Source organism: Aptenodytes forsteri, unplaced genomic scaffold, assembly GCF_000699145.1.
Source record: "Aptenodytes forsteri isolate BGI_AS27 unplaced genomic scaffold, ASM69914v1 Scaffold36, whole genome shotgun sequence".
Lineage (NCBI taxonomy): Eukaryota > Metazoa > Chordata > Aves > Sphenisciformes > Spheniscidae > Aptenodytes > Aptenodytes forsteri.
This window is the reverse complement of record NW_008795477.1, coordinates 2473708-2498093: the sequence shown is the minus strand read 5'-3', so window position 1 is coordinate 2498093 and position 24386 is coordinate 2473708.

Sequence of the window (24386 nt, the reverse complement as noted above, 5' to 3'; positions counted from 1 at the left end):
ATATAAGGACACCACAAAAGAAGCAGGTGTCCTGAAAAAAACATTGTGGTGAAGTAGGTAGTCAAATGCATATCGGTGCTTAATGTTGTCACTGAGAAGACAAATGCAGTCCTGAACATCTAAGCAGGGGCTTTATCAAATATAGCAGAGAAGCAACGTTTCTTGGTGTGTTATGAAACCATTAGTGGAAGGTGGTATCCCAGTGCTGGTTTCCACGCTTCAAAAGGGCATGTGGGTAAATGAGAAAGCATCCAGAAAAAAATTACAAGCATGATTTAGAGTAGGACAAACCTGCCTCACCATGAGAGGTTTAAGAAGTTCAATCTATTTCGTTTATCCAGGAGTAGATTAAGAGGTGAATTGATCATAGTCTACAAATATCTATGTTGGGAAAAGATTTTTAAAAAGCAGACAATTCTTTAATTGAGTAGAGCAAAGCTTAATGAGATGTGGTAGTTTGAAACAAAGCTACTGTGAACTCAGAGTAGGAATGTGGCATACATTTTTTGACTGTGAAGATAATTAACCATTGAAGCAGCTTTACTGGGTATATGGAAGACTCTCCGTCACTTGGAAATGAGCTAAAGATAAACTATTATTTAAACTCAATTAAGTGCTTGGTGCAGTCATAGCTAGCAAGGTTTTGTGGTCTGGTGTTATGCACATCAGATTAGATCGCTATGATGGTCTCCTAAATTATAATTCTTCATTAATTATTTCTGTATCAAAGGGATACTTCTTTAGAAAGGGCAGGATTTACTCTGAAGACTGCAATTAAGAACACTACATTATCACATATTTAATTCTATTGGAACATAAATGACCTATAAAATTTAAAAGGCTTTAAGAAATAAAACACTCTGCAGTTCTCAGGGCTTGCTATTTCTACCCTGAATAGTCAACGTTCAGAGATTCATCCTCCCAGTTTTTAGCCATCATCAACCATCTAACCTTACCACAGAACTTCATCTTCAGGAACAATAATATGGGAAACCATCTTTCTCTTCCTTTGCTGTGCTCTGGGATTGAACCCCCATCCCCTCTGACCTGAGGGGACAAAAGGAGTGTTGGAAAGCGAGGCAAGATAATTCCGGCATGCTCTGGTTTTGTTTGTTTGTTTTCTTGTTTTAAAGCAGCCTTTTAAAGAACCTCATGAGTAACATAGAGAAATAACAACATTGCTATCTTCCATGCCAACTTGTCCATAAGGATGCTAGTCACCTGACTGATAAAATCCGTTGATAAAAAACCTCACTTGGATATAGGAGAGATTAAAAATCTAAACCGCATACTGTTGCCAGATCATTAGTGTTATGAGGAAGAAATGGAGGTTTTGTATGTGAGCTCTGCATCACTGCTGTAATTGTACAGAGCTGAGGAAAAGCAAATCACAAGATTACAAACCAGTGCACATCTATTGGTGACGGAGATGCTCATCCTTGATCAGGATCCTGCAGGGCACAACGAGCCACTGAGGTCACGTGAAGTAAGTAGATGCAGGGACTTGTACTTCTGAAATATAAACCTGTACATGCTAAAGGAATTACTCACATCATCAACAGCTTGAGAAGTCTGCTGCCATTGAAGCAATATTGGAGTGAGGCACGAAAGACGCTGTGGGTTTATTGTTTCCTACACCAAGGAATACACTCCTCGATATCAAGTCAACCCACCACCAGACCTGTGCTCACTTCAGAGCATTCACTGTTGCGTAGGTTTTTCCATGCAAGATTAATGTAATTTAAGGAAAATCTGCAGGTGTTTCTGCCTGTCACTCTCAGGCACCTCCCTGCAAATACTCCTTCCCCTAATATTGCCCCAAGAGAAGTGGAATGTAGAAAATGTATGAAGCTTTAAGAAGATCTTGCAAACAATTCTTGTAATAGCAGAACAGTGGGTCTCACTGCAGTACCAAAAAACCTGAAAGGTCTGTGTGAACCGACGAGTGCCACAGGCTGCTTTCAAACCTGCTGAAATTCTTTGGACCTATCAAAAAATATTGAATTAAAGTGAAATAATGTGTTTTAACAAAATGAAGGAGTCCATATACAAAAATGTACAGACTTCCAAAAGGTTATACAGATTTAAAAAAAATAGATTCCCTATACCAAAATTGAAGTTATTTGGATCAGCAATATTTTAAAATCAACTTGCATGCTCCAATTGTGACCAGTTAAAATGTGGGATGAGAAGCAGACAAATGAAGAAAACAATGATGAAAGGAAGGCTGATATGTTCCATGTGTTTTTTGCTTTAGAAGGTAAAATACACTTATAAAGTTTGGTTTTCATAAAGAGAATACTTAAGGAGAACCTCCCCCTACACCACAGTGGAAACAATCTGGTGCCATCAGACTCACGGGGTATATAATTTCCCTTGGATTAGGATATTTGCTTTAGGTAGTTTGGTCTCTAAAACAATATGCAGACATTCTTTTTTTCCCCTAGGCAGCTTTGCAAACCTTTGTCTCCAAGCTGTTTGTATTTGTTGTGGTTTTGACCTCCTGCAGTGGGTTGAACTTCTGTCTGGAACAGACAAGAGTCAATGTGCCACAAAACCAACATGCAAAACCATTTGGGGCTTGTGTGGCTGAATGACTCAGTACCCAAAGGTCTGCTTATCACTGTACTTGGGGTGAAGGCAACATTTTTTCCCTGAGCTTATGAAAACAGATTCCCATGAGGTCTTACAGAAAGCCGTGGCGTGTTCTTGATCCCTACTGGGCAACTGAGAGCAAATAAACCACACTTGATTTTCCTGAGACAGGTAGTTATCATAAATTAAGTAACTCGCAGTCACAAACCTACAGCTGAACAGAGCCATGGGTGACCCATGGACTCTGGAGGTATCCTCTGGCTCTGAGACATGGGTGAGTCCCATGCACTGCCCTTTGTAAGGTTAGTAGGAGAAAGGCACATAAATCTCAACGAACTTCAGATGAGAATAGATCTCCTTATCCAGGAGTGAAACAAACCTACAGCTTGAAGCTTTATGGTAAGACTGTTATTTGCCCTCCTTAATTTCAGCCCTTTTTGCATTCTTCTGGTACAGGTCCTCTGAGAAAGTCTTTCATTTCAAAGATAATGTAAAAAAAGAGATTATATTCTTCTCCCTCCCTCCCACCAAACCCTCAAGGAAACCAGTCTTCCAGTCCACATGATTCAGTCTTGATAAATCAGTGTTTCCAATGGGAAATAAATTCGTTGTTTGACAGGTTCCCAACTGGTTCTAGGAAGAACTGGCAAAGGTCACAACATGATGAAAACTTGCTTTCTGTTAAAGCATTTCCCCTTCCACTGAGGTATCTCTGGACGCCTATTCTTGCCTTTCAGTCGTTCTTCCGCCTGCTGACATCAAAACCTCCCCTAAGGAAACACCTGCCTGAGCTGGGAAAGGCGGTGGGAACTTTCTCATGGTGCTACAGGAGAGTTTGGACAGGGAAGATCTGAGGTCTTTTCATCAGTTTTTGGACTTTCTCTTCCCCCCCCTGCCCTGTTCTGGGGCAAAGGTCTTGGAAGACAAAGCCCCCAGTTTGAATTAGACATTTTGCAAATCGTCTGTAGCTGCCAGCAATAAAAACTCAATGGCCATCTTCACCCAAGAGGCATTTGTAAAGGATGCAACAAAATCAACAAGGAAGTGAGTCACAGAGTAGATACATCCATCAGCCTGTTATCTTCCGTAAGGACCACCATAAAATCAGCTCACAGAGGTACAGGATGAGACAGGCTGTTCCAATAATGATGGTCAAGATAAACAAATGGGACCCCAGAAATTATTACAAAGTTTCTCAAAGGTGCAAAGGATGGTGAAGTGACAAGTTTCCACTGAAATTCAGTGGAAGCCAGACACTAATTTTTATTAATCCTTTTGAAATTTTCCCTGGTCTTTGAGATCCTTGTGGACATGATTATTCTTTCCTCTTTTATGAAGGGAAACTGAGAAGCTGGTTCATTGAAAAGGGTAGGAATATATGAGAGAAAACTGAAGTCATTGAGGGGAGGAAAGAGACGTTTTAGTTATAGCCTATCCGTGTCCATGCATATATGTGTTGCACATTGCGGGAAATAGCAGATGACACTGTCAGATATAAAGTGAAACATAAGGAAGGAGTTTTTACAGAGTGCACCAACAAATTGTGGACCTTGTGGCCACAGGGTATGGTGAATGCTAGAATATAAAGTGACCTAACCGCTTATGCTCTTAGCTAGTCCTACGACTTCTTTCATTGCAGAAGCACAGTTTGGGCTCAAGAACTGCTTTGATTTCAGTATCACAATAGTGTGCTTTATGGGGGAAAGCAGCAAAACAGTTTGTTTTCTACCCTAATTACTCTAATGATAGCTGGTTTTGAGACACAATTGAGAACTAAGTCTTGTTGCTTGGCCCTTTAGAGAGAGGATTGCCCATGTTCTGCTTACCCACCTCTATACCAGGCTGCTGGATAGAAAATAAACAACCAAGCTCACCCAACATGGTGCATCCATATAGCAAGCATTTGCAGTACTGATTTCTCCATGGCTAGGAAGCTGACCTGCAAGACTCTCACATCTGCTACTGCTCAGCAGAAGAGCAGCAAAATACCAGTTATCTCCCCATCAGCTATGCTTTGACCTTGCTGATGACTTCCCAGATGGATATTTTGTCAATTCAGACTCTGGTACATACTTTTCTGGAGGCTTTTGCTTCCAGCCTTGTCCTTTTTACTGAAAACCATGCCTTGTGTCTAACACAAGGAAAATTCCAATACTTTACACAGATTCATTGATAATATTGACAGAAGAACTCATGATTCTTTTACACGCTTAAATTGAGAATATGCACAGCGTGATGTCCTGTAAAATCAGTTTTCCATCAAGCAACTGAACTCTGAAGATAAAGTTACCAGCTCAGGCTCAGCATCCTTCTCTGCTCTTTATCCATCTCTCCCCAGCCCCGTTTGTTAGTCTCTTCTACATGTTCTTCTAGGCAATTCTCTCTGCTTCTGCTGTAGTCTCACCTAGTCATGAAAGGGTCAGGTTCTTCTCTAGTTTTTGCTGGTGAAATTCTCTGGACTTCAGTGAGATAACACCAGATTTATACCAATATAACTGGTATCACAAGGTGACCATAATGTTCTTTCCCAAACTCAATGTAAGCTCATGTCAGAGCTGTGCTTTCTTCTGCATTATCTCATTATACTCCATGTGGCATCTTTCCTATCTGAAAACAGTTCCTGAGCTATGCCTTCACAGGAGTAGATGGAGAAAGAAACTTGCAAATCTAGTAATAACCTAGAAAACGGCTGTGTGTTCCAAGGATTTGGGATCATGAGAGAAAGTCTACAGGTCCAGCTATTAGTTCAGATTGGAAAGTAATATTTTTTAAAAAGTCTTCATTCAATAGTAATAACCTAGAAAACGGCTGTGTGTTCCAAGGATTTGGGATCATTTGAGAAAGTCTACAGGTCCAGCTATTAGTTCAGATTGGAAAGTAATATTTTTTAAAAAGTCTTTTCATTCAATTTGCTAATTTAACTAGAAATTCATAGTTATTGATAAATTTTACTATAAATCAAAAGTCTAGAAAATAAGGCATAGGATGAATTACTCCAGTGCAGAGAAATAATTTATATAAATACTTTTCACTCCTAAATCTCAGCTTGTTTTCTCAGTATAAAACTTTTCCTTAAAATTCAGTCACTGTCTAAGCATTTCAATATGATGGAGTTCTTATGATACATTCTACTTATTAACATTTCTTGATTTTGAGTCTTCTGTACAATTTTAACTATGCATTTTTAGCTTTTCTTCCATGCAGAGAAATAATTTATATAAATACTTTTCACTCCTAAATCTCAGCTTGTTTTCTCAGTATAAAACTTTTCCTTAAAATTCAGTCACTGTCTAAGCATTTCAATATGATGGAGTTCTTATGATACATTCTACTTATTAACATTTCTTGATTTTGAGTCTTCTGTACAATTTTAACTATGCATTTTTAGCTTTTCTTCCAGTCATAGTATCTATTCGAACCCATTTTCTTAAGAAACTGCCAGAAACTGCCAGAGAACTATCTTTCATACAGTTTCTTTAGAGCTTCAGTCGTCAATGCAAACAACCGGTTTTCAGGAAGGATGTGATGATGCAACACATAAACTGTAAAACAATCCAGAAAAAGGTGACATTGTAAAAATCCAGTATTTTTTTAATATGACTAAGAATTGCAGTGTAAATTTTCCTGGAAAAATAGCAGTGCTCTTCCCATTACAGAGAAAATAGATATAATTGCACCTCTATTTGCAGTCCTGTGGTCAGCATTTTTAATAATCTTTGCAGTGACAACTGTAGAAAACCTTGAAAATTCTGGGAGTTTTTCAACTCTAAAGTTCTGCGCAACTCTCTGAAGGTTGTTGACTTCTTGGTAACCCTGCGGGCTGATGATGGGTCATGTCAAGTAGGTCATGTAGGAGTCCCAAAGTGTATGTTTCCACAGGTTGTCCTACAGAGTCCAACCTTGGCACATGATGCTCAAGAAGTTTCAAAGCCTTTGAGAAGGTACCGTAGAACAACCTGTACTCAACACCCATCATCCGGTCATAAACCCAATATAATTCTGTAGTTAACCCAAGAGTCTTGTCACTATCTGAAAATCACCTCAGTAATATCAGCAAAGTATTGAGTCATCTGAGTCTAAAAAAATACCTCAAGCCGTCTCTTTCGGAAAGAACTGACTTTCTATGCTTAGACTAGGGCCTGAATTTGGTGGTAGTGGAATTTCACACGTGCATTTTGGGAGTTTTATCTGATAATAGAGGGAAGCCATGCAGCTGCCCGTTGTTATAACAGTTCTTCTATTTGTACTGGGAATAGAAAGTGGATCTTTTTCATGTCCAGATGCTACTCATCACTATCAGAAAAATACCATCAGAATTAGTCTAATTGCTGTTCTCATCAAAAAGGCCACAGGGACAAAATTGCTGCTGGTGGTTTGCCTTGCCATTTGCGCACAAAAAGTACACTTTCCTTATTTCTTTCTGAGATATACTTGACCAGAAGGGATAGGTAGGAATTCTGTTGCCAAATAAAATTATTAAGGTTGTTTCCTAATATTTAAAGAAAAAGAATACTTCTTTAAGGAAAATATATTATTGTATGACTTACTGGTTGTGGAATTGCAGTAACTACTATAGACATAGCTGGACAGGCAGAGAAGAAGAACTGCATTCTGTTGTCATTCCCATACAATATAGCCTGAAGTTTCATATGAACATTTTATAGCTCAATCATCTAAACTGTAGTTTTCCCTTCAGTTTTCCACACAGCAGAAACCCTCTTTCCCAGCTGAGTCTCCTGTGTAAGCCACAGATACCTTACAGTCCTCTTAGACACGATTTCTGAAGAAGCAAGGTGCACGAGCAATGACTACTGCACTAGAAACACTCCTTCATCAGCTCTGGTGAACGTATTCAACAGATAAAGAACTTAACTCCAGTGTACCTCTTACAAGTGATTCTGTGTATGAACAGCTCCTTCGCCTGTTAGAACCAAAGGGTGATGAAAAGGCAAAGAAAAATGAGAAGCTACTGCAGATGACTCATCTCTTCTACCAGAAGCTAGAACAGTATAACAAACCAAAGGTGTCTGATGCACAGCTGACCCCAGGTGGATTCATCTTCAACCTTGAGCATTATGTATGTTAATATTTATGACTACTGCACGCACAATAAGAGTGAGAACTCAGAAATCAACGTCCTTATGAAATCAAATAATTAGATGAAGAAAGCGTGAACCCTTTCCACGGGGAAAGCTTCTGACAGTGGACTGCTGGTTTTCTTTTGGGCACAAAGGAGTCTTAAGGGCTGGAAAAAAAATTGTCATTTTTCCCCTACACTTATGGATTTGCTTAAAAAATAGAACCTATCTTTGGTGATAGGTTGTTCTTAGCTGATATTTGTTCTTCCTCCAAAATCTGGTTACTAATAAAGACAAATTTCAGTATTGCAAAGGAAGGAATGTATGAGGGATGAAGGTCCCAAAAGAAAGCAAGTTGTGTTTGTGTACCTAATTCCCCTAAGGTCTGTGCAAATCATAAACAGAGAATTTAGCAAGGACTCATGTAGGCTGTAGAAGAAAAATAAAACTACTCCAAAAGATCCATGCATTTGTGCATGAAATCCTGTCTATTTATTCAGCCAGTGGTTTGTGAGTAGTGGTGAAGAGGAAGGCACTCTTCATAAGGAAATCACAAAATTAGCATTTAATGTTCACAAATTGTATCCAGAAACCTACACCTCAGCAGATGTAAAATATAGAGAGAGGTCTATGTGGTAAATCTGTGAGATTAAATCATCTAATTTGACATTTTGCATAATGAAAGGCAGAAAATACCACCTCATTATGCCTAGATTAAGACAAATAACTTGTGCTTGACCAAAGCATTTCCAGCAAAGCACTTGATCTTGATTTGAAGTCATCCAGCAAAAATACCTCTGACTGAATATTGCCATCTGTAATGCGTATGTCTACATCTCAGCTAGTCACCCTGTTCTCCCTTGAAAGTTATGGCTAAAAATAGGTATTTATGGGGAAAAGTGCATTTCATCCTACAGTGAACATTTAAAACAGGTTAATGAAATGGTGCCTCTTTCCTAACAGTGCCCATTTCAAGCCAGCGATAGTCTTTCTAACAAGTCCAGCAAGTTTGGTTTGGGTGTGGTGGTTATGAGAACCTATAGTACAATGAACCATCATTTAAAAAAAAACAGGTAGGGGCAAGACTATACATTATTTCAACTGATCCTATCTGTTAGAGAAAGAAAGAGAGAACATCGCCGATATTTGCTTACTCTGCTGTTGCTATTTTGTAAACTCACTTACCAAGCTCTTTTCTGATTTGGGCATTTAAGTCAATGTGGTTAAAAAAGCCCTATAGTAGCATTAAATATCAGGGCTACACTAGAGATGGAAGCTTTCTGAAAATTCCTCTACCTACAGCCTAAGATATTATTTCTTCTGGAACAAAAATAATAATATTCCTACTCATATACATGGGCTGGAGTTTACCTATGATGTAACTATTGTATAAAAATTACTGGAGTAATTTACACAGATCACTAATCCCTCACACATACTGATCTTTCCCTCTGAAACTATGAATTAGAAACATAGTTAAATTCCTGTATTTTCTTTAAAATGTGGGTGCACAAGGAGGAGTTTAAATGCATAAGAAAGCCTTTCAACCGGTCTATTGAAGGACCAGGTGTGCAGCCTGCAAATTTCCCCTAAAAATATAACTAAAAGTGGGTGTGAAGAATTAGAATGTGGCTCTGGCTTTAGAAGTTCCTTTTAAAAAAAAAGAAGAAAAGTAAGCTTTATTTCCCACAAATGATTCGATAGTTAAAATTCACATTTCATTTACAGCGCAATAATATGTTATATGCACACAGACACAGCCTGTCATTTTACATATGGGTTTTGTGAGGTTACAATGGCAATAAAAAAACAACCCACAATTTTCCTGAAAAGGGAGCAGTGCTCCTTGTAAAGTTTCCTCTCGTCGAGCACCGCAGTCATGAGGAATGGTGCTCAGATTATGTCGTATCGATGGTTAATTTCAAATCTAGAAGTTGATTAACTTTGACTCATAGCATAAAAGGCTACGACCAATTATTATTCAGAAAAAATCCTGCTGTTTAGCCAAAGACCGTACCGAGCAATCCCATACTTGATGTGCTTGTGATAAACGTTCACATGACAAGGTTATTTGGTGTACAGCGGCTGGAGGGGTTGTCATAGCAACCCGCGCACGATGCCCATAAATCTGATGTGTAGTTATCCTTGCTGTGTATGCAAAAAAACACAAAGCCAACTCAAGCAGTTTAATTTACAGCATTGAGTGTCTCAAAAAAAAAAAAAAAGAAAAAAAGAGGAATAATGAATTCTAAGGTAATAGACTTCTTCGGACTATATTCCTTCACAAGGAGAGTACTCCAAGAGCTGAGACAACCTCTTCAAAGCCAAAAAGACTTTTAAGATAATCATTATGGTAGGAAGTGCAGATCATCATTAATACCGAGAAAGAAAAAAAAGAGCTCTCTTGAAAAATCTCTGCTCAAGTATATTGATTGTTTTATGTTACTCGCGGAAACAGCTGACTGTAAGTGAAAAAAACCCAAACACCCTCTTTTTTGTATTGCTTTTGTTTTTCAGAAATGATGAGATGAAACCTTGAACCACCTGTCAAGTAGGCCACAACAAAATGTCCTCCTTTCTATAAAAAGTCACCAGGATAAGAAGAATCTATCTCTACAGTTCTGTCTCATTCAAATACAGGATAAAAATGAAGAGAAAGGTAAAAAGATCACTCATTTCTGATGGGTAAAAAAGGTTGGTCTGGAGATGATAAAGACAGTGGATGAGGAAGCAGGAGACCAGGGCTTTTTAGGAACCAAGTCATCAAAACCTTCTGTTTGGCCAAGTTGCTTAAATTATGTGCCTCAGTCTCCCTACCTGTATAGCAGGGATGCCTTATTTCCATTCTCAGGAATAACTTATCAGCCCCTTTAGAAAGACATAATGTCTGGAAGAATGGAGATTTTAGAGTAAAACCACTGGCAGAGAGCGAGGAGCTCTGGACCATCCCCACCAGCACTGGGGAGAGCCCTGGTGGAAATCCTCCCCTGCTGGTGCCCCTCTAACCCGTACAAGGCTGCACCCGCATGAAATACATGGGCACCAAGTAGCAACGGCAACAACCTCGTCTTGTATCTACACCTACACTGCTGCAAACCACATACATGCCTAATGGGGTGCGATCAGTGCCAAATCTCCAAAGCATTTGGGACTCTCCTCTGGAGGATGCAGATATTTGTTACTTCTTCCAGATGATAAATATTAATGAGACAAGGGTCCTGGGCTTAACCACACCAAGAAGTTCCCAGGTGCAGAACAAGAGGGCATACCGTTCAGGATCACCCTCCTGCTCCAATGGCCAGGCCTTTTGTGAGGAGCTGCTTCAATAAAGACAGAAGATACTTTTAAATATGCAAAAGATTTCCCCAAAGTTTTTTAGCGTATAAGACTGACATGATATAACATATCATTTATCTCCCAGGGACGACTGCAGCTATTTTCATTTAGAGCTGCCGTTCCGTGACTTCTTGTTGTAGAAATAAATACCTAGGTATATAGATAAACTCAAAAGTACAGCGTAAATTACAAAAGGAGGAAATAAAGGCACAACCTTACTGGCGAGAAGTGGGGTGTCCTGACACAGACACTTCTGGAAAGCGATTCATCCCAGCCTCAGAGGGCTGCTCGACACAGTCAGATGATCACTGTCTGGAAAAGCATATTTCTGTCTGTTGGCACACAGGGATGCTGGGATGACTACCTCAAATTTATATATCAAAAGAAATAAAGAGGAGTAATCTAAGCTAATCATAGGTGTCTACAGTGCAAATGTCTACATGTGAGCTAGATATCTAGTATCCCACTATGCTCAGGGAGAATTAGGCAAGGCAGTTAATAGGCATTAGGGCAAAATTAATTTAATCTTTGAGTTGACTCTTAACTTTTGGTTAGATGAATCACTTCCTAATTTCCATTTACTGCTTTGACTAGATTTTTGTTGATAATAGAAGTCTAGTTGACTAGTTCCTGTGTAGTCCCTTTCAACGTGGATCCCTAAAGCTAGGTAAAATTGACCTCTCATGAAAATCCTTTCTTTTCTCACCCAACATTGAAGCCTCAGTGACATCTGTGCCCCCCATATTCCTTCCTCCAGGTAACTGCTTTCTCAAGGATTCCTTCTTCCAAAGAACCTCATTTTGCAACACTACCGTTTAAAATGCCAAGTTGCTGTGGTGCCATGTTTTTAGTGAAACAGGGTGCTCCCACAGGGACTGTCAACTTACACTGAGAAAACCTGCTACTTTGCCACTACCAACAACTTTTAGAGAAAGAACCATGAAGTTTCAGTGTTTGTGGTCTCACACAGTGTAATAAAATGTGTCCCCCAGGAATGTGATCCAGCTTTGGTTAACTTCATACATCCACCACGTAAATGGCAAAACCCAAGCTGGTCATCTTGGGCTCCTTTTGTAGTCAACGGGGCGGGGCAGGGGGGGGAGAGTGGGTGAGTGGAAAAAACACTTTTGGGGCACGATTCATCTGACTGATTTTAGATTTATTTCAGGATGAAATGAATCACATCCTGAAAGATCTCTATAGGGAGCCCAGAGTGACTAACGCAGAAGTAAGCACCTGCACGACAGACACAGTCAAGAGACAACGGCTTCAACGCACAGCGTGCCATAGCAACCTCATGGAAGATGAACATGATTTTTGCCTGTCCTTATAGCCTAATGACACGGCAATCAAGTGAGCAATTGCTCACTTCCAGATAGGTTTTATGCAGAAGACAGAGTCAGAGTACAGTGGTCCAGCTCTTCTGGTTTTTTCTCTCCTGAGAAGCTGAAAAGGCATAGTGTGAATCAGTGCTTCCTGCACAGAACCCATAGGACTTGGGCTGCTGCATCTTCTGAAGGGTTTCTGCTGAAACAAGCAGTGGCTATTTTGTTATTCTGTCTTTTCCTGCCTCTCGAGGGAAAAATAAATGCTTGGTATGTGGCAGTGGGGACCCTTGAAGCAAGGGGAAGCAAGAAGAAAGCTCTGTGGTTTCTCACATCCTTTATTTCTGCATGGAAAAAGGGAGAAACGGCCCAGTTGCATGACTGGAGGGAATTTGTTTTGAAAACGGCTCTGCTGTGAAACTGCCAGGCAACTGAAAGGAGGCTTTTCAAGCCAGCGATCCCGCTTCAAGTCACGGGGGCTGGAAGTAGAGCTGCTCTGGTCAGGCTTCACTCTCCACACTCAATGCAGAGGTCTCATGCTTTAAACCCCGATGACCGAGGATGCTGTTGCTTGCTGAATTTCTTCTCTCTGCTGGATCTGCAGAAATGAAAGGTGATCTTAAAGAGAAGCCCACAGGAGGCCACTGAGGGAAGATGTTAGCAAGAAACATCTTTCTTTCGCTTTCTAGCCAAAGACTATTGACTACGTCTGTCCATATTTTATCATCAAAGGGTAGCTCAGAAAAAGCTACAGATGAAGGAAAGAAGTATGTAAATTTAACATGAGGCATGTTAAAAAACTACCAGATGAATAAGAGAAGCATCTTAAAATAATAAAATGCAGGATGTCTGGACCAACAGCACATATCACTGGAGTTCTCCAAGTTCCTGTTTGGTGATTTGAAAATATCAACGATTTATAGGTTTGATTTTTTTTTTTTAATACGCCATTAAAGTTTATTACCTTACTTTACAATTATTCTCCATAATTCTAGAATAAAGCAAGCTAAGGAAAAACCCAGAGTTACTCTCCTTCAGTGAATTGTTGGGGGAACTAAAAAAAGATTAGAAGCGACCAGCTTTTCATACCACTTTCTTAAAATACCTGAAAAAATCAGATGGCAGTTTCTCTCTTTTTTTTTATGAGCCACTAATATATGGAGAGGAGAATGTAAATCTACCGGTCACTGGGACCATGACACAAATGTGAAACTGATGTTAGAAGTAAAACTGAGAGAAAGCTCCGTTTTGGGCAAGCACCAGTGTTTGTAATGGTCAGATATCTCCATGTAATCCTTTCCATTAAGGGGGATAGCTATATCTTGGTTGATATCCTGGTGGCACCGAAGTCAAAGAAAATGTAATTACTTTCAGTAGGACCAGTTTTTTTACCTCTTTATGTTCGGGTATATTCCCTCTAATCTGAAAAGCCTTCAACTACATGTTCTGCAAACTCAACACCAGCTACAGGCACACGGGTGGATTAACCTCTCACAAGTCAAGCTGTCCTGACTTTAAAAAGCTGCAAACAGATGTCACAATCTCCAAAAGAGCCTTGGCTCGGCTCCAGGAATGGCAAATTTACCCCCTGGATGAGTCAGGGACAATTTTCCCATGAGTTTTGCTGCCTGAGTTTTAACGCCCCGGGAGCTCGTTTCTCACGCTCCCGGACACACAGACACAGGTTTGTGCCCAGCTGCCACCGTGCAACATGCTCCAGGTTTATGCCTTGAGCTTTGCTTCTCTGCTCATGTGTCTGTAGCCTCAGGGATTGCTTTGACTGTGACTGAACTACACCCTTCCCTGGGTTGGATTAGACTACTGCACACACACACACAAAAGGCAATGGAAAATACAGAGAAATATTTTTTTGTCCAGTCGTTCATTGAATTGTGATGTGAACGGTGCAGAAAAGAGGCATTACACAAAGTGCCGTGGGCTCATCAATGATCATATATAGGAAAGCCTTCTGAACGACGCCACTGCTGTCAAAACAACCCTCATTACCAGTATCCTGTTGAACAGTAACATCATGGTGAAAAAAATCCAAATACTGAAACATATGGGTATTTTTTTTTTGCAGCGTTTTGATGTTACCCATCCGTATAATAACCAGGTCCAGTTTGTGAGTTAGTGATTATTATCCAAGTGAAAATGGCTACAGGCACAACAGGGAAAGTCATGAAATGGAAAACAAACAAGCAAAGTAAAACTGAAAATCTATTGACTGATTGATGAGGTGCATGTGTTTCTTCAGGAAAACAAAGGAGGATTTAAGCCCGGAAATAAGACTGAAGCAAAATAATAGAGCTTCGCAGAGGGTAGCTCATGAAACAGCAGTTTTGTTCACCCCAAGTGTTTCACCCCATCACACAAGATCCAGAAGTGCTCCATGCCCCTTCACTCCCATTGCAACTTGCATTTGCTTCTGTGGGGTGTGCGCCTTTTTGACAGCTACTTCCCATGAGCAAACGAGTTCTTGCATGAGATGAGGGAGAAAGGAAGAGTTAAGCTCGCACTAACTCTAGTCTTTGCGCTGGAAGCTGCATGGGATCACACTGCTTAGCACAGCAGGGGAATAGGATCACCAGGAAAAGCCTCAACCAAAGCTCTGTCAAAGTGACAGTCAGACAAGACAGACATGAATCTGACTGCCACCTTCACAGCAAGGGCACTTGTTTAGCCTGAATCTGACAAGATAAAATTAAACTGCACCCAGCTAATAAATCTCAAAGGAGCTTAATTTTTTTTTTTTTTTTTAATAAATGATGCCTTGGGCAAGGGTGAGTCATCCAGAAGGAAAAAAGGTGTATAATAGTTTTTTTAAATTCTATAATCCGTCTTATCTGCTGTGTTTCCTAAATTATTACTGCCTCTGAAATATTCAGATCCGTATTGGCTACGTAAGCCCCAGTCCTGATGAGTCGCACTCAGCTAGTTGGGGAAACGAAACAGGAGCGTGCAACTTCCAGGGCCATTAGAGCTAAACAACTCAACCTGATTAAAAAAAAAAAAAAAAAAAAAATAATTGTGTTGAATCTTGATTTTGAAGGAATCACAGTCTGCTTCTGGAAATCCTAGCCTGGATTCGTCTTACTTAACTTCAGTTCTCAGTGAATGTGTCTCTCTAAACAGAAAGGTTAAATTTATTTCCAATAAATTATTCACTCAGGGTTGGTTATTACTATTCTACTGAATGCAGGTCCGAAAAGTTTGAATGATATTCCTTAATGGGGGAAAATGAGCAATTCAAAAGGTATGATGGGAAAATTTCATAGGGGTAAGAAGTGAATCCTGGGATGCAGTTTTTCCTTACAGGCATAAAGTTGGGTAACATTTGTTGGTCCGTTTTCAAGCTAGGTTAGATAAGGCACTAGGAAATGCAGTGAAAGGAATAATATTTGACCAACCTGTAGATTAGTGGTCTTGAATAACTTTATGAGTTTTTAGCATTTATAATTTTGACCTCAACGATGCCTCTTTCAATCGTATTTCAGCCTGAAGTCACAGGTTACTTGAGTATAATGAGGATAAAACCTACCAAAAGACATTTACTTTGCTTTATTCTTACACACCACAAAAGAAAGAGCAGTTCAGAAACAGCTCTGACATGACTCTTCCAATAACACCATATCGTTGCTAGAAAACCTTAGCTCCAAAAAGACTTAAGATTGCTCCTTGGACAGACTTAATAACCCTGCTGATTCTGACCCTCAGGAACACACGGTGACAAAAGATCTGTCAGATATATTGGGCCATAGTTGCTGAGTGCCTTAAAAATAAGCAGTAAAACCTTGAAATCAATAGAGAATTTTACAGGGAGTTGGTGTAAAGATTGTAAAATAGAAGTAATGTGATCACCTACGTGCTGATGCTTTTTTAGAGATGTGTTCTACCCTGTGCACGTGTCTGTGGCTGCCATTAATGTTAATGGGAGTCACACACCAGCAAGTGTAGGAGGGGGTTAGAGAGAGGTCGAGAGACAGGAGGACTCGGGTACCCTGAGTTGGACTTGGAACCCAGCTGCACAGGTGTAAATGGAGACGTGAAGTGCCTTTTCCATATTTGTGCCTGTGTAAAGGTGATCAGCTTTTGTCTAGCCATTAAAAAATGTTGTAGTACATTAGATATACATTTTCTATGTTTGTTTTAGACATATTGCACTGGGTAACAATTCTATATGATCTATAATAACTGTATGATGCACACTTTTATTTCTGTTTGTATATGCATATATTCCTTTTAATGTTTATTATATACATATTTTACAGTTTTACCCTTTTATATCTATTGGTACAGTTTTTCTTTATTTCCTATATGGGTATGAATGTGTGTACAGTTCCAGCTCTTTTTTTACTGATTCACTTGGTGATGTCTTTTTGGAGCTGCATGCTCATTAGACACCCAGGCTCATATTATGATGCCCTCAGTTGGCAAGCAGTTCCACCGGACTTTACTTCCAAGGGAAGGTTAAAAGTGCCCTCGGCTTTGTTACTCTTCCAAATACTCCTCTGCAGACCGAAGTTGGAGGAGCCTGTTCTGGTACTGCATCTGTAACATTTTTGTGAGCAGGCTGCGGGGTTTGCACAGTTGCAGACTTGCACACAGTGGAGTTAAAGGGCACCATGCCCTTACTGCGCTGGAGGTTAGAGCAGGGTCGTTGTCCCGCAGAATTAAGGGAGATTATTCACATTATACTAGGTAGTATAAAAAGCAGATCTATTCTGAAGATATTTGCTGGGCACTATGAAGTTAGAATAAATCTATTTATACAAAATGAACACCTTCCTCATATGCAAAAATTATTCTTTCCAGGTCAAAATTGCCTATGCCTGCTCACAAAATGCCCATTTTAAACATCAACTTGTTGTCCCTTGTAAATAAATGAGTCAAGCAATAGTGCCACAATGGGCAATACTCTGAAAGAGAAGCCAAAGAAATGTGTCCTTCCATACTGAAGCAAAGACTGTACAGTTAATCTAATAAATCAACAGGGGAAGAGCAATGCAGAATCTGGTAAGCAGCAAACGGTGCTGTGTATCCTCTCTACCCCTGCACAGACAGCCTTTTGAAGAAAGCCAGTGTGTCCTCTCCTATGGATAAATGCTTTCCTCTGTGGCCTGTAAAGGCAGTTTCCGCTGAAGGAAAGGCACCTTCACCTTTCAGAGTACTCCTGCAAGGGGAGCCAGATACGTCACAGTGCAAAGTAGTAATTAAAAATACCTTCACTCTGTAGTCCCTTTAGAAATTCCAAGGGCTCTGGAATTTTACGAAGAAGAGTCAGTCCTGTGAAGACTGAAAGCTCTTTGGGGAAGGGACTGACTTCTTTTGAACGTGTGATGCAACTGAGCAAAAGGATGCTCTGTGCTCACTGGAGGCATTTCAGTCCTGTAGCAAAACCAGAGACTACAACACCTAGACACCCGCAACTGCCTTTTTCTTGTTTTCTTTTCTGATACCCTCAGTCATGACAAGGCTCTGTACAAATCACAGCTAGCACAGAGCTGATTTGCAGAGGAAACTCCCCACGCTGTGTTTGTTTCAGCTCATTTTATTCATTTATTTGTTTATCATCTCTTGCATCCCCTTAAGGTCTTTCATGTCAGATACACGCAGCATTTTATAAAGATCAAAGAAGTCAGCTTCATAGTCACTCCCCTTTGGACGGTGAGCAGCTGCTAGGTTTGCTTTACACATAATAGCATCAGGCACAGAGAAAGGTTTTCCATAAAGCTATAGCAGTCATGGTGTTAGACCCCCACATATCCTGACTCCTCTAATTTTGAGCTTGTACCCTTAGTCAGGAGCAGAATCCAAGCTCTGGCTTTAAAACACTCCCAACTGGGGAAAAGTTAACAGGTGCTGTTGTGCAAAGAGGTCTTCACCATCATGAATGACACTGTTTTAAACAGATCGGGGACCTAAACTGCTTCTAGAACTGGAAAAAAAAACACATATTGGGCTAAAGAGTCTATAGCATCTACCTGGACCTCCATAGTCTACAAGACACATTTTTGTATGTTAATGGGATGGTCTGTATGTCAAGAGTGGCACACATGCCTGCACGCAACTCTTGCTTCATTCTGTTACTGGATAGAATAAAAGATGCTTTTATTCAGTGGAAACATGAGCAGTCTAAAGGAAACTCTTTCCACTGAAGTATTTTTGGGCCTGGGATTACCATACAGGGTTTTGCTCAGATCTCTAAATGGATTCTCCCTGGGAAACAGGAGGTTACAAAAGCAGATGTCTGCTAGACACAATTGCCTCTTTCCCCCCAAGTGGCAAAGTCACTCAATTTGCTGAGTGAGGAAACCACTACAGCACAATATATAATATCTCAAGGCATTCGTTTCAGGACACAGCATTCTTTCATTATCCACTCACAGCCTTCAGCATTTCTTCAGACACACATTATTAAACCACAGCTAATTATTAAATATTTAACAAAGACTTTACAGTACATTGACTGCAGCTACCAAGGTAGGCAGAGCTATACAGATTGATTGCTGTGTGTCTGGAGCTCAGTATACATCAAACAGCATGGATGCTTTGAAATTTCAAATCACAAGGCCAAGTTTGGACGGTTGGTAGTGCTCAAAAGGAAGTCATTTCCTCATCCCATGAATATTTTCATGTTATTGAACAAAAAAAATTCAGAACAGAGACAAAATCTTGGAATCTTAAAAAAACACCTTCAAAGCGAAAAAATCTCTCTCTCTCTGGTTCAGTCAAAAAAATTCTCTTAGATAAATATGAAATATTTGGCCATCTTAATCTATTACTATAATGCAATTCAATTTTTAAAAGGTGCTCTTCTTTCAAATGGAAATATTTTCATTTTTTAAATTTTAAAGGGAAGTGCCTTGAAATTTTGAAGAAAAGAAGAACAATTTAGCTAAAGTCAATCTCATTCAGTGGTAAGTTTTGCTAGCGTGACCTTTCAAACTTTGGAGTTGGCAGCTTGGTGTTTACATTTCAGCTTTAAAGACCTTTGTTTGAATCCAATTTACTTGTCATGTAGAATAAATGTTGGGACTTCTATTTAATCCTTTCACAGATATTTCTGCACACAGATTAATGAATTTTAAAGCCATTATGATCATCTAGTCTGACCTCCTGCATAACACGAGTCATAAAATGTCACGCAGCAATTCTTGCATCAAGCCCAATCATCTGTGGTTGAGCTAAAGCTGTCACACCGTGTTGCATGACTTTCAGCATCTCCAGAGGAGCCGAACAGCAGCAACAATCACAGTTTAGCAAAGATGATTTTTGTGGCAGAGAGGAGTATTGGCCGATTAGAGTTGCTAAGGCCCCATAGACTACAAAAAGTACAAAATTAACTTTAGATGTCTTCAAAAAAAGTCAAATGAGAAGGCTGCTGTGCATGTTTTTGGGATGGTCCTTGCTTATTAAGGTCAGGGATCAGCAATCTCAGGCACATGCTGTTAACACTATTGCAAAAGGATTGCAACCTGGTCCTCAAAATTTTGATCTACATTCCAGGAATGTGGGCTGGCAAGGGCGATAGCATTAAGTATGACTGGCAAGATCCATGGCCCGCTGCTTTGGTTCTTTTGGCACTCATTCAGGAACTGATACTGCCAGCCACGGCTGCTCTGAGCAGCAGCTCTGAGGAAGGCTGTCAGAAGCTTTGGAAAACCTTTTTTCTCCTTCCTACCCACCATCATCATTTAGGGCAGAAAGATCCCCGGAGAGACTTTATCTTATGAAAAAACAAGGAGAAAGAAAAATGAGGGGAGATAAGAGAGTCAAATATTTATTTTGATGGATTTATCATTTATTTTCTCCTTCCATTGGGATACCATGTTTCTTTGGAGGATTTTTATACACAAATGTGGTCATTTTGGCCATTCTTTGAGAATCATAAAATCGATACATGTAAATACCCACCTTTTTACCTTTTCAAGAAGCTGAGCAAGTATTGCAATAATTGACCTTAATAAATATTACTGGTTGCCTTCCTCCCAAGTGCAGAATTACAGTGGTGAGATGGCAGGGAGGGAGTATTATCCTTCCCAGCACCCAGAGCCAGTCCAGGCTTTCCCATCCTTCACCAGCACATTGCAGCTGCACAGCCATCTTGCTCCTCCATCAGAAACCCACTGAAGGTACAAATGGGTTAATTAAGAGACTCACATAAGTTTTTTAACAAAGCAGCCATAGAGGTGGGGTTAGATACCTGGGATATTGGCTCCTCTGTCTGGTTTTTAGAAGTAGAGGTGGTTGGGAGTGTTTGACAGAGTAGCCATTCTGTGGAAAACTGGGAACAAAACAACATTTTATCAGCTGGAATGTGCTTGCTCTGGTTAGATTTCTGTCAGGAAAGCTTTATCAGGGCCAAAATATTTTTTTCTAGTCAAAATGAGAATCAGATGATTTTGATTCAGATGAAACAGGGACTCAGATACTATGTAGGCTCTGGTACCCCAAGGGGTGGGTCTGTTGATGGAGATTTATGAAAATTCACCTGTGTTTCTCTGAAACTGCTATATTTCTTTTTTAGAGAAACTGTGAATGAAAACAGTTTTTTTTTCTATTTTGAAAAATCTGTTGATGGAGATTTATGAAAATTCACCCGTGTTTCTCTGAAACTGCTATATTTATTTTTTAGAGAAACTGTGAATGAAAACATTTTTTTTTTCTATTTTGAAAATTGCTGCAGAACAGCAAACTCATTTCCCACCGAGCCTTGGGTAGGCTCAATGGTCCTGTTCCTGCTTTCAGTCAACATTTCTCAGAGCCATTGAGGACTATGGGCTTCAGCTGAGCTACATTATCTTTCCTCAAAGAAATTCCAGCACCGTTTCTGTTAAGACCAATTGGAAATGTGCTTGTGCATTGAAGGGATTGCTTCAAACCCATTTTGAACAATGGAAAGACTACCACTGATCGTGGTGGGACTACCACTGACCATGGTGGGGCTAGGTCATGCCCTCTGTGGATACAGTATGGGGACATACAGTCTGCAGAATCTGTTTTCAATGAAGTCAGTGGGAGTTTTGCTTCAGTACAGCCCAGCATTGATTCACTGGATGGCAAAATCATCAGATCAAATGTCTCCTCCCCATAAATTATCCAAAGCAGAGAAAAAAATGACCTCACTGGTAATTATGGGAAACTTACAACACATTTTCTTAAAATTGGGTTCCCTTGGGATAGACTTTGAGAAAGACTACATGTGAGTTGCCCTTTGACTAAAAAGAGGGAGATTTTTTCTGTGATGCTCAGCAAGCAAATAAGAAAAAACACAGAAAGAGAGCCCAGTAAAAATGTTTATAATTAGCATGCTTAACAGGGCTCAGAAGACTGGCTTCCTCAGGAAAAAAGCTCTTCCTTTTCCTCCCCTTCCTTGTTAATTGCATACAGAGCATTTCCTCTTTCCTTTTTCCTCCTATATTCTGAAAATAATTAGGAAGACAAATTTGAAACTTGGAAGACTTTTTATGGGCAGACTAATCCTAGAAGGAGACTAAATGACTGAAATTTGTGGGGGGTCTATATAAATCATCAAGCATGCCTTATTTCTCTCAATAAGGCAGAGCCAAAAAAACCCTGTTCTAGACCCAGATCTTGCATTAATGATATTTCAGAAAGGTACTTTTTAAAAAAATGAATAATTCCCATTTTACAGCTGCTGATCTGACTGCTGCAGAGAGTTGGAATAATTTCTGCCAACACTCACTGCCTAGTTTGGTTTGGGCAAGTCACACCTATAACAAGTGTTTTGGGGCTTGTATGTAACCTGCTGGCTCTTGTTAAACTGCTTTTCAGCCTTTGATGTATGTGAAACAATATTGCCAGTCCCCCTTACACACAAATCATAAGGCTGACTAATAAAAATACAAAGATTGTGTATATAATAATGAGCTCCCAAAGGGTGGAAAGAAGGCTCTTTCACACTGAGCTGCACACAGGCACGTATTAATGCAGTTTGATCACTGGAAAACTGTGTCCTGTAATTACTAAGCAAACACGAGGTGGAATGACAGGGAAATGCAATGAAATGGGGCTTTGAGGTGGAAGATGAATTTTCAGAAAGGGCAGCTGGGAAGGAACACATATGAATCCTGTGCAACTGCCTTGAAATACAAGTGACCCATTGATTTAAAAATTGATTGTATGCTCACTTAGTGCTGCAGGACCTGCATGGGGCAGTATAGACCAAGAATTATTGTGAAAGAACTGGATTTTGGGCACCTGGGTTCTCTTATCGTAGGCACCACTTCTGGAAAACACCAGCTTTTCTGAGTGGCTCCCCTTTGGTATACAAAATCATTGATTTTTTTTTTTTTAAATTGTATTCAGTTTCAATTTTAATAATCTATTTACTGGATTATAACAACACTGTCTCCTTTTATTGGACGTTATGACAATTTACAAACTAAAAATTTGATTCAAAGTCCTTCAGTATATTCACAAATAACAAGACCTAATCTCCTACATAATGATATCAATCATTAGATATTAATTTTCGCTGTTACTATTCATTAGTATTTGCAAATGAGGAAAGGTATTTGCAATGTGGAGAGCTGCTTGGCCAAAATCATTCCACATGCTAGATGCCAAACTGTGCCAGAACTTGGCTTCCCTGGGTTCTAGACCAGGACTTTTGCATCTACACTGTATTATTACCCAAGTGCAATACGCATCTTTCCCTCAGGAAGCTACCCAAACGTGAATTGTTCTGCAGATTTCCTTGGTGATGCTTAAAAAATTCCAGCCAACCTTGTAGACTGTGTGTACTGCAAATAAGAAATGGAAGGATGTATTCAAATGCCAGTAAATCTTACATTTCTTGCCTTCCCTGACAACTATATTGCAAGATGTAAGGACAGCGTGGCAAAGTTGATGCTTTCAGCCTTGTTTCATTTCCTGCATTTGAATGCTTTAATATGGCAGTAGACAGAGTTGGGCAGTATTATTAAGGGGAGTTTCATGCAAGGCCAGTGTATTGGCAACACGTGTGCTGATGACAAAAGAAGGTGAGCGCCCATCACCTTATCCATTCAAATCCCACTCTGAAGGCCAAATCTATCTGCTTGCAAGTAAGTTCTCAAGGTTACCATTAACGTGGAGAACGGTATGTTCCTAGCAGTGCTTGTGAACTCGGTACGGGTGTTACTAATGGATTAGTGTCCTGACTCAGCTTCTCCACAGTCCTCTTTAACAGACAGTAATTGCTTACGTTCAGAGCATTTAAGTGGTAGCCTGGCACACGCTGCCAAAGTCTCAAGAAGTGACAGAGTTGCAATAGAGCTTCTTGAGAAGAGAAATGAACAATTAATTTTCAACAAACAATAAAAATAGAAGAAAAATTAAGGATGTAGGGGATCCTAATAACGATGATGTGGATTGGTGGTGCCTTTATTAGTCTCCTTTGTGTTCTCGCTTGAAACATTTATCATTGCTGAACTAGCTGATTATTCTGTTTTAATTGCTTCATATGGAATAATTAAATAAAATGAAGACAATAATCTTTTATAGGTGGTTATGAAGAGGAACGTTTTTTCTCAGGGAACTGAATATAGATTTCTTTCCCCTCCCTTTTACCTCCCAAGACTGTAGAAATCTAATGCATTCAGTGCTGTAACATAAAGAGAGCTCCTGAATTCTCTGAATTATTTATTTTTAATAGTTAACCATCATTTAAAAGCCTCACCTGGATGACCTATGATTGAAGATCAAGCCTCATTGAGCACAGTGTTTTGTTCTGATGACACGTTTCCAGACAATTTCCTGTGTGTTATATGAGAAGCTGAAAATGCTGCAAACTGCTCGTATTTAAAAGGGCCATACCACCCTGCTGAGATTTCCCAGGCACCCGGAGCTGTTGATCTGTCCCTCTCTGCATAAAGCTGTATGCCGCACCGGGTTGAGGGCATAGGACAAGAATATAGCAAGACTGCTTTGAGGTTACCCTTGAAGAGATATCACTTCCCATTGCAGCAGCACTTCATAGCTTCTCGCCTTCTCTGGGGCCACAGCTCAGACCCCAAATCTGCATGAGGATACAGGTCAGAGAGAG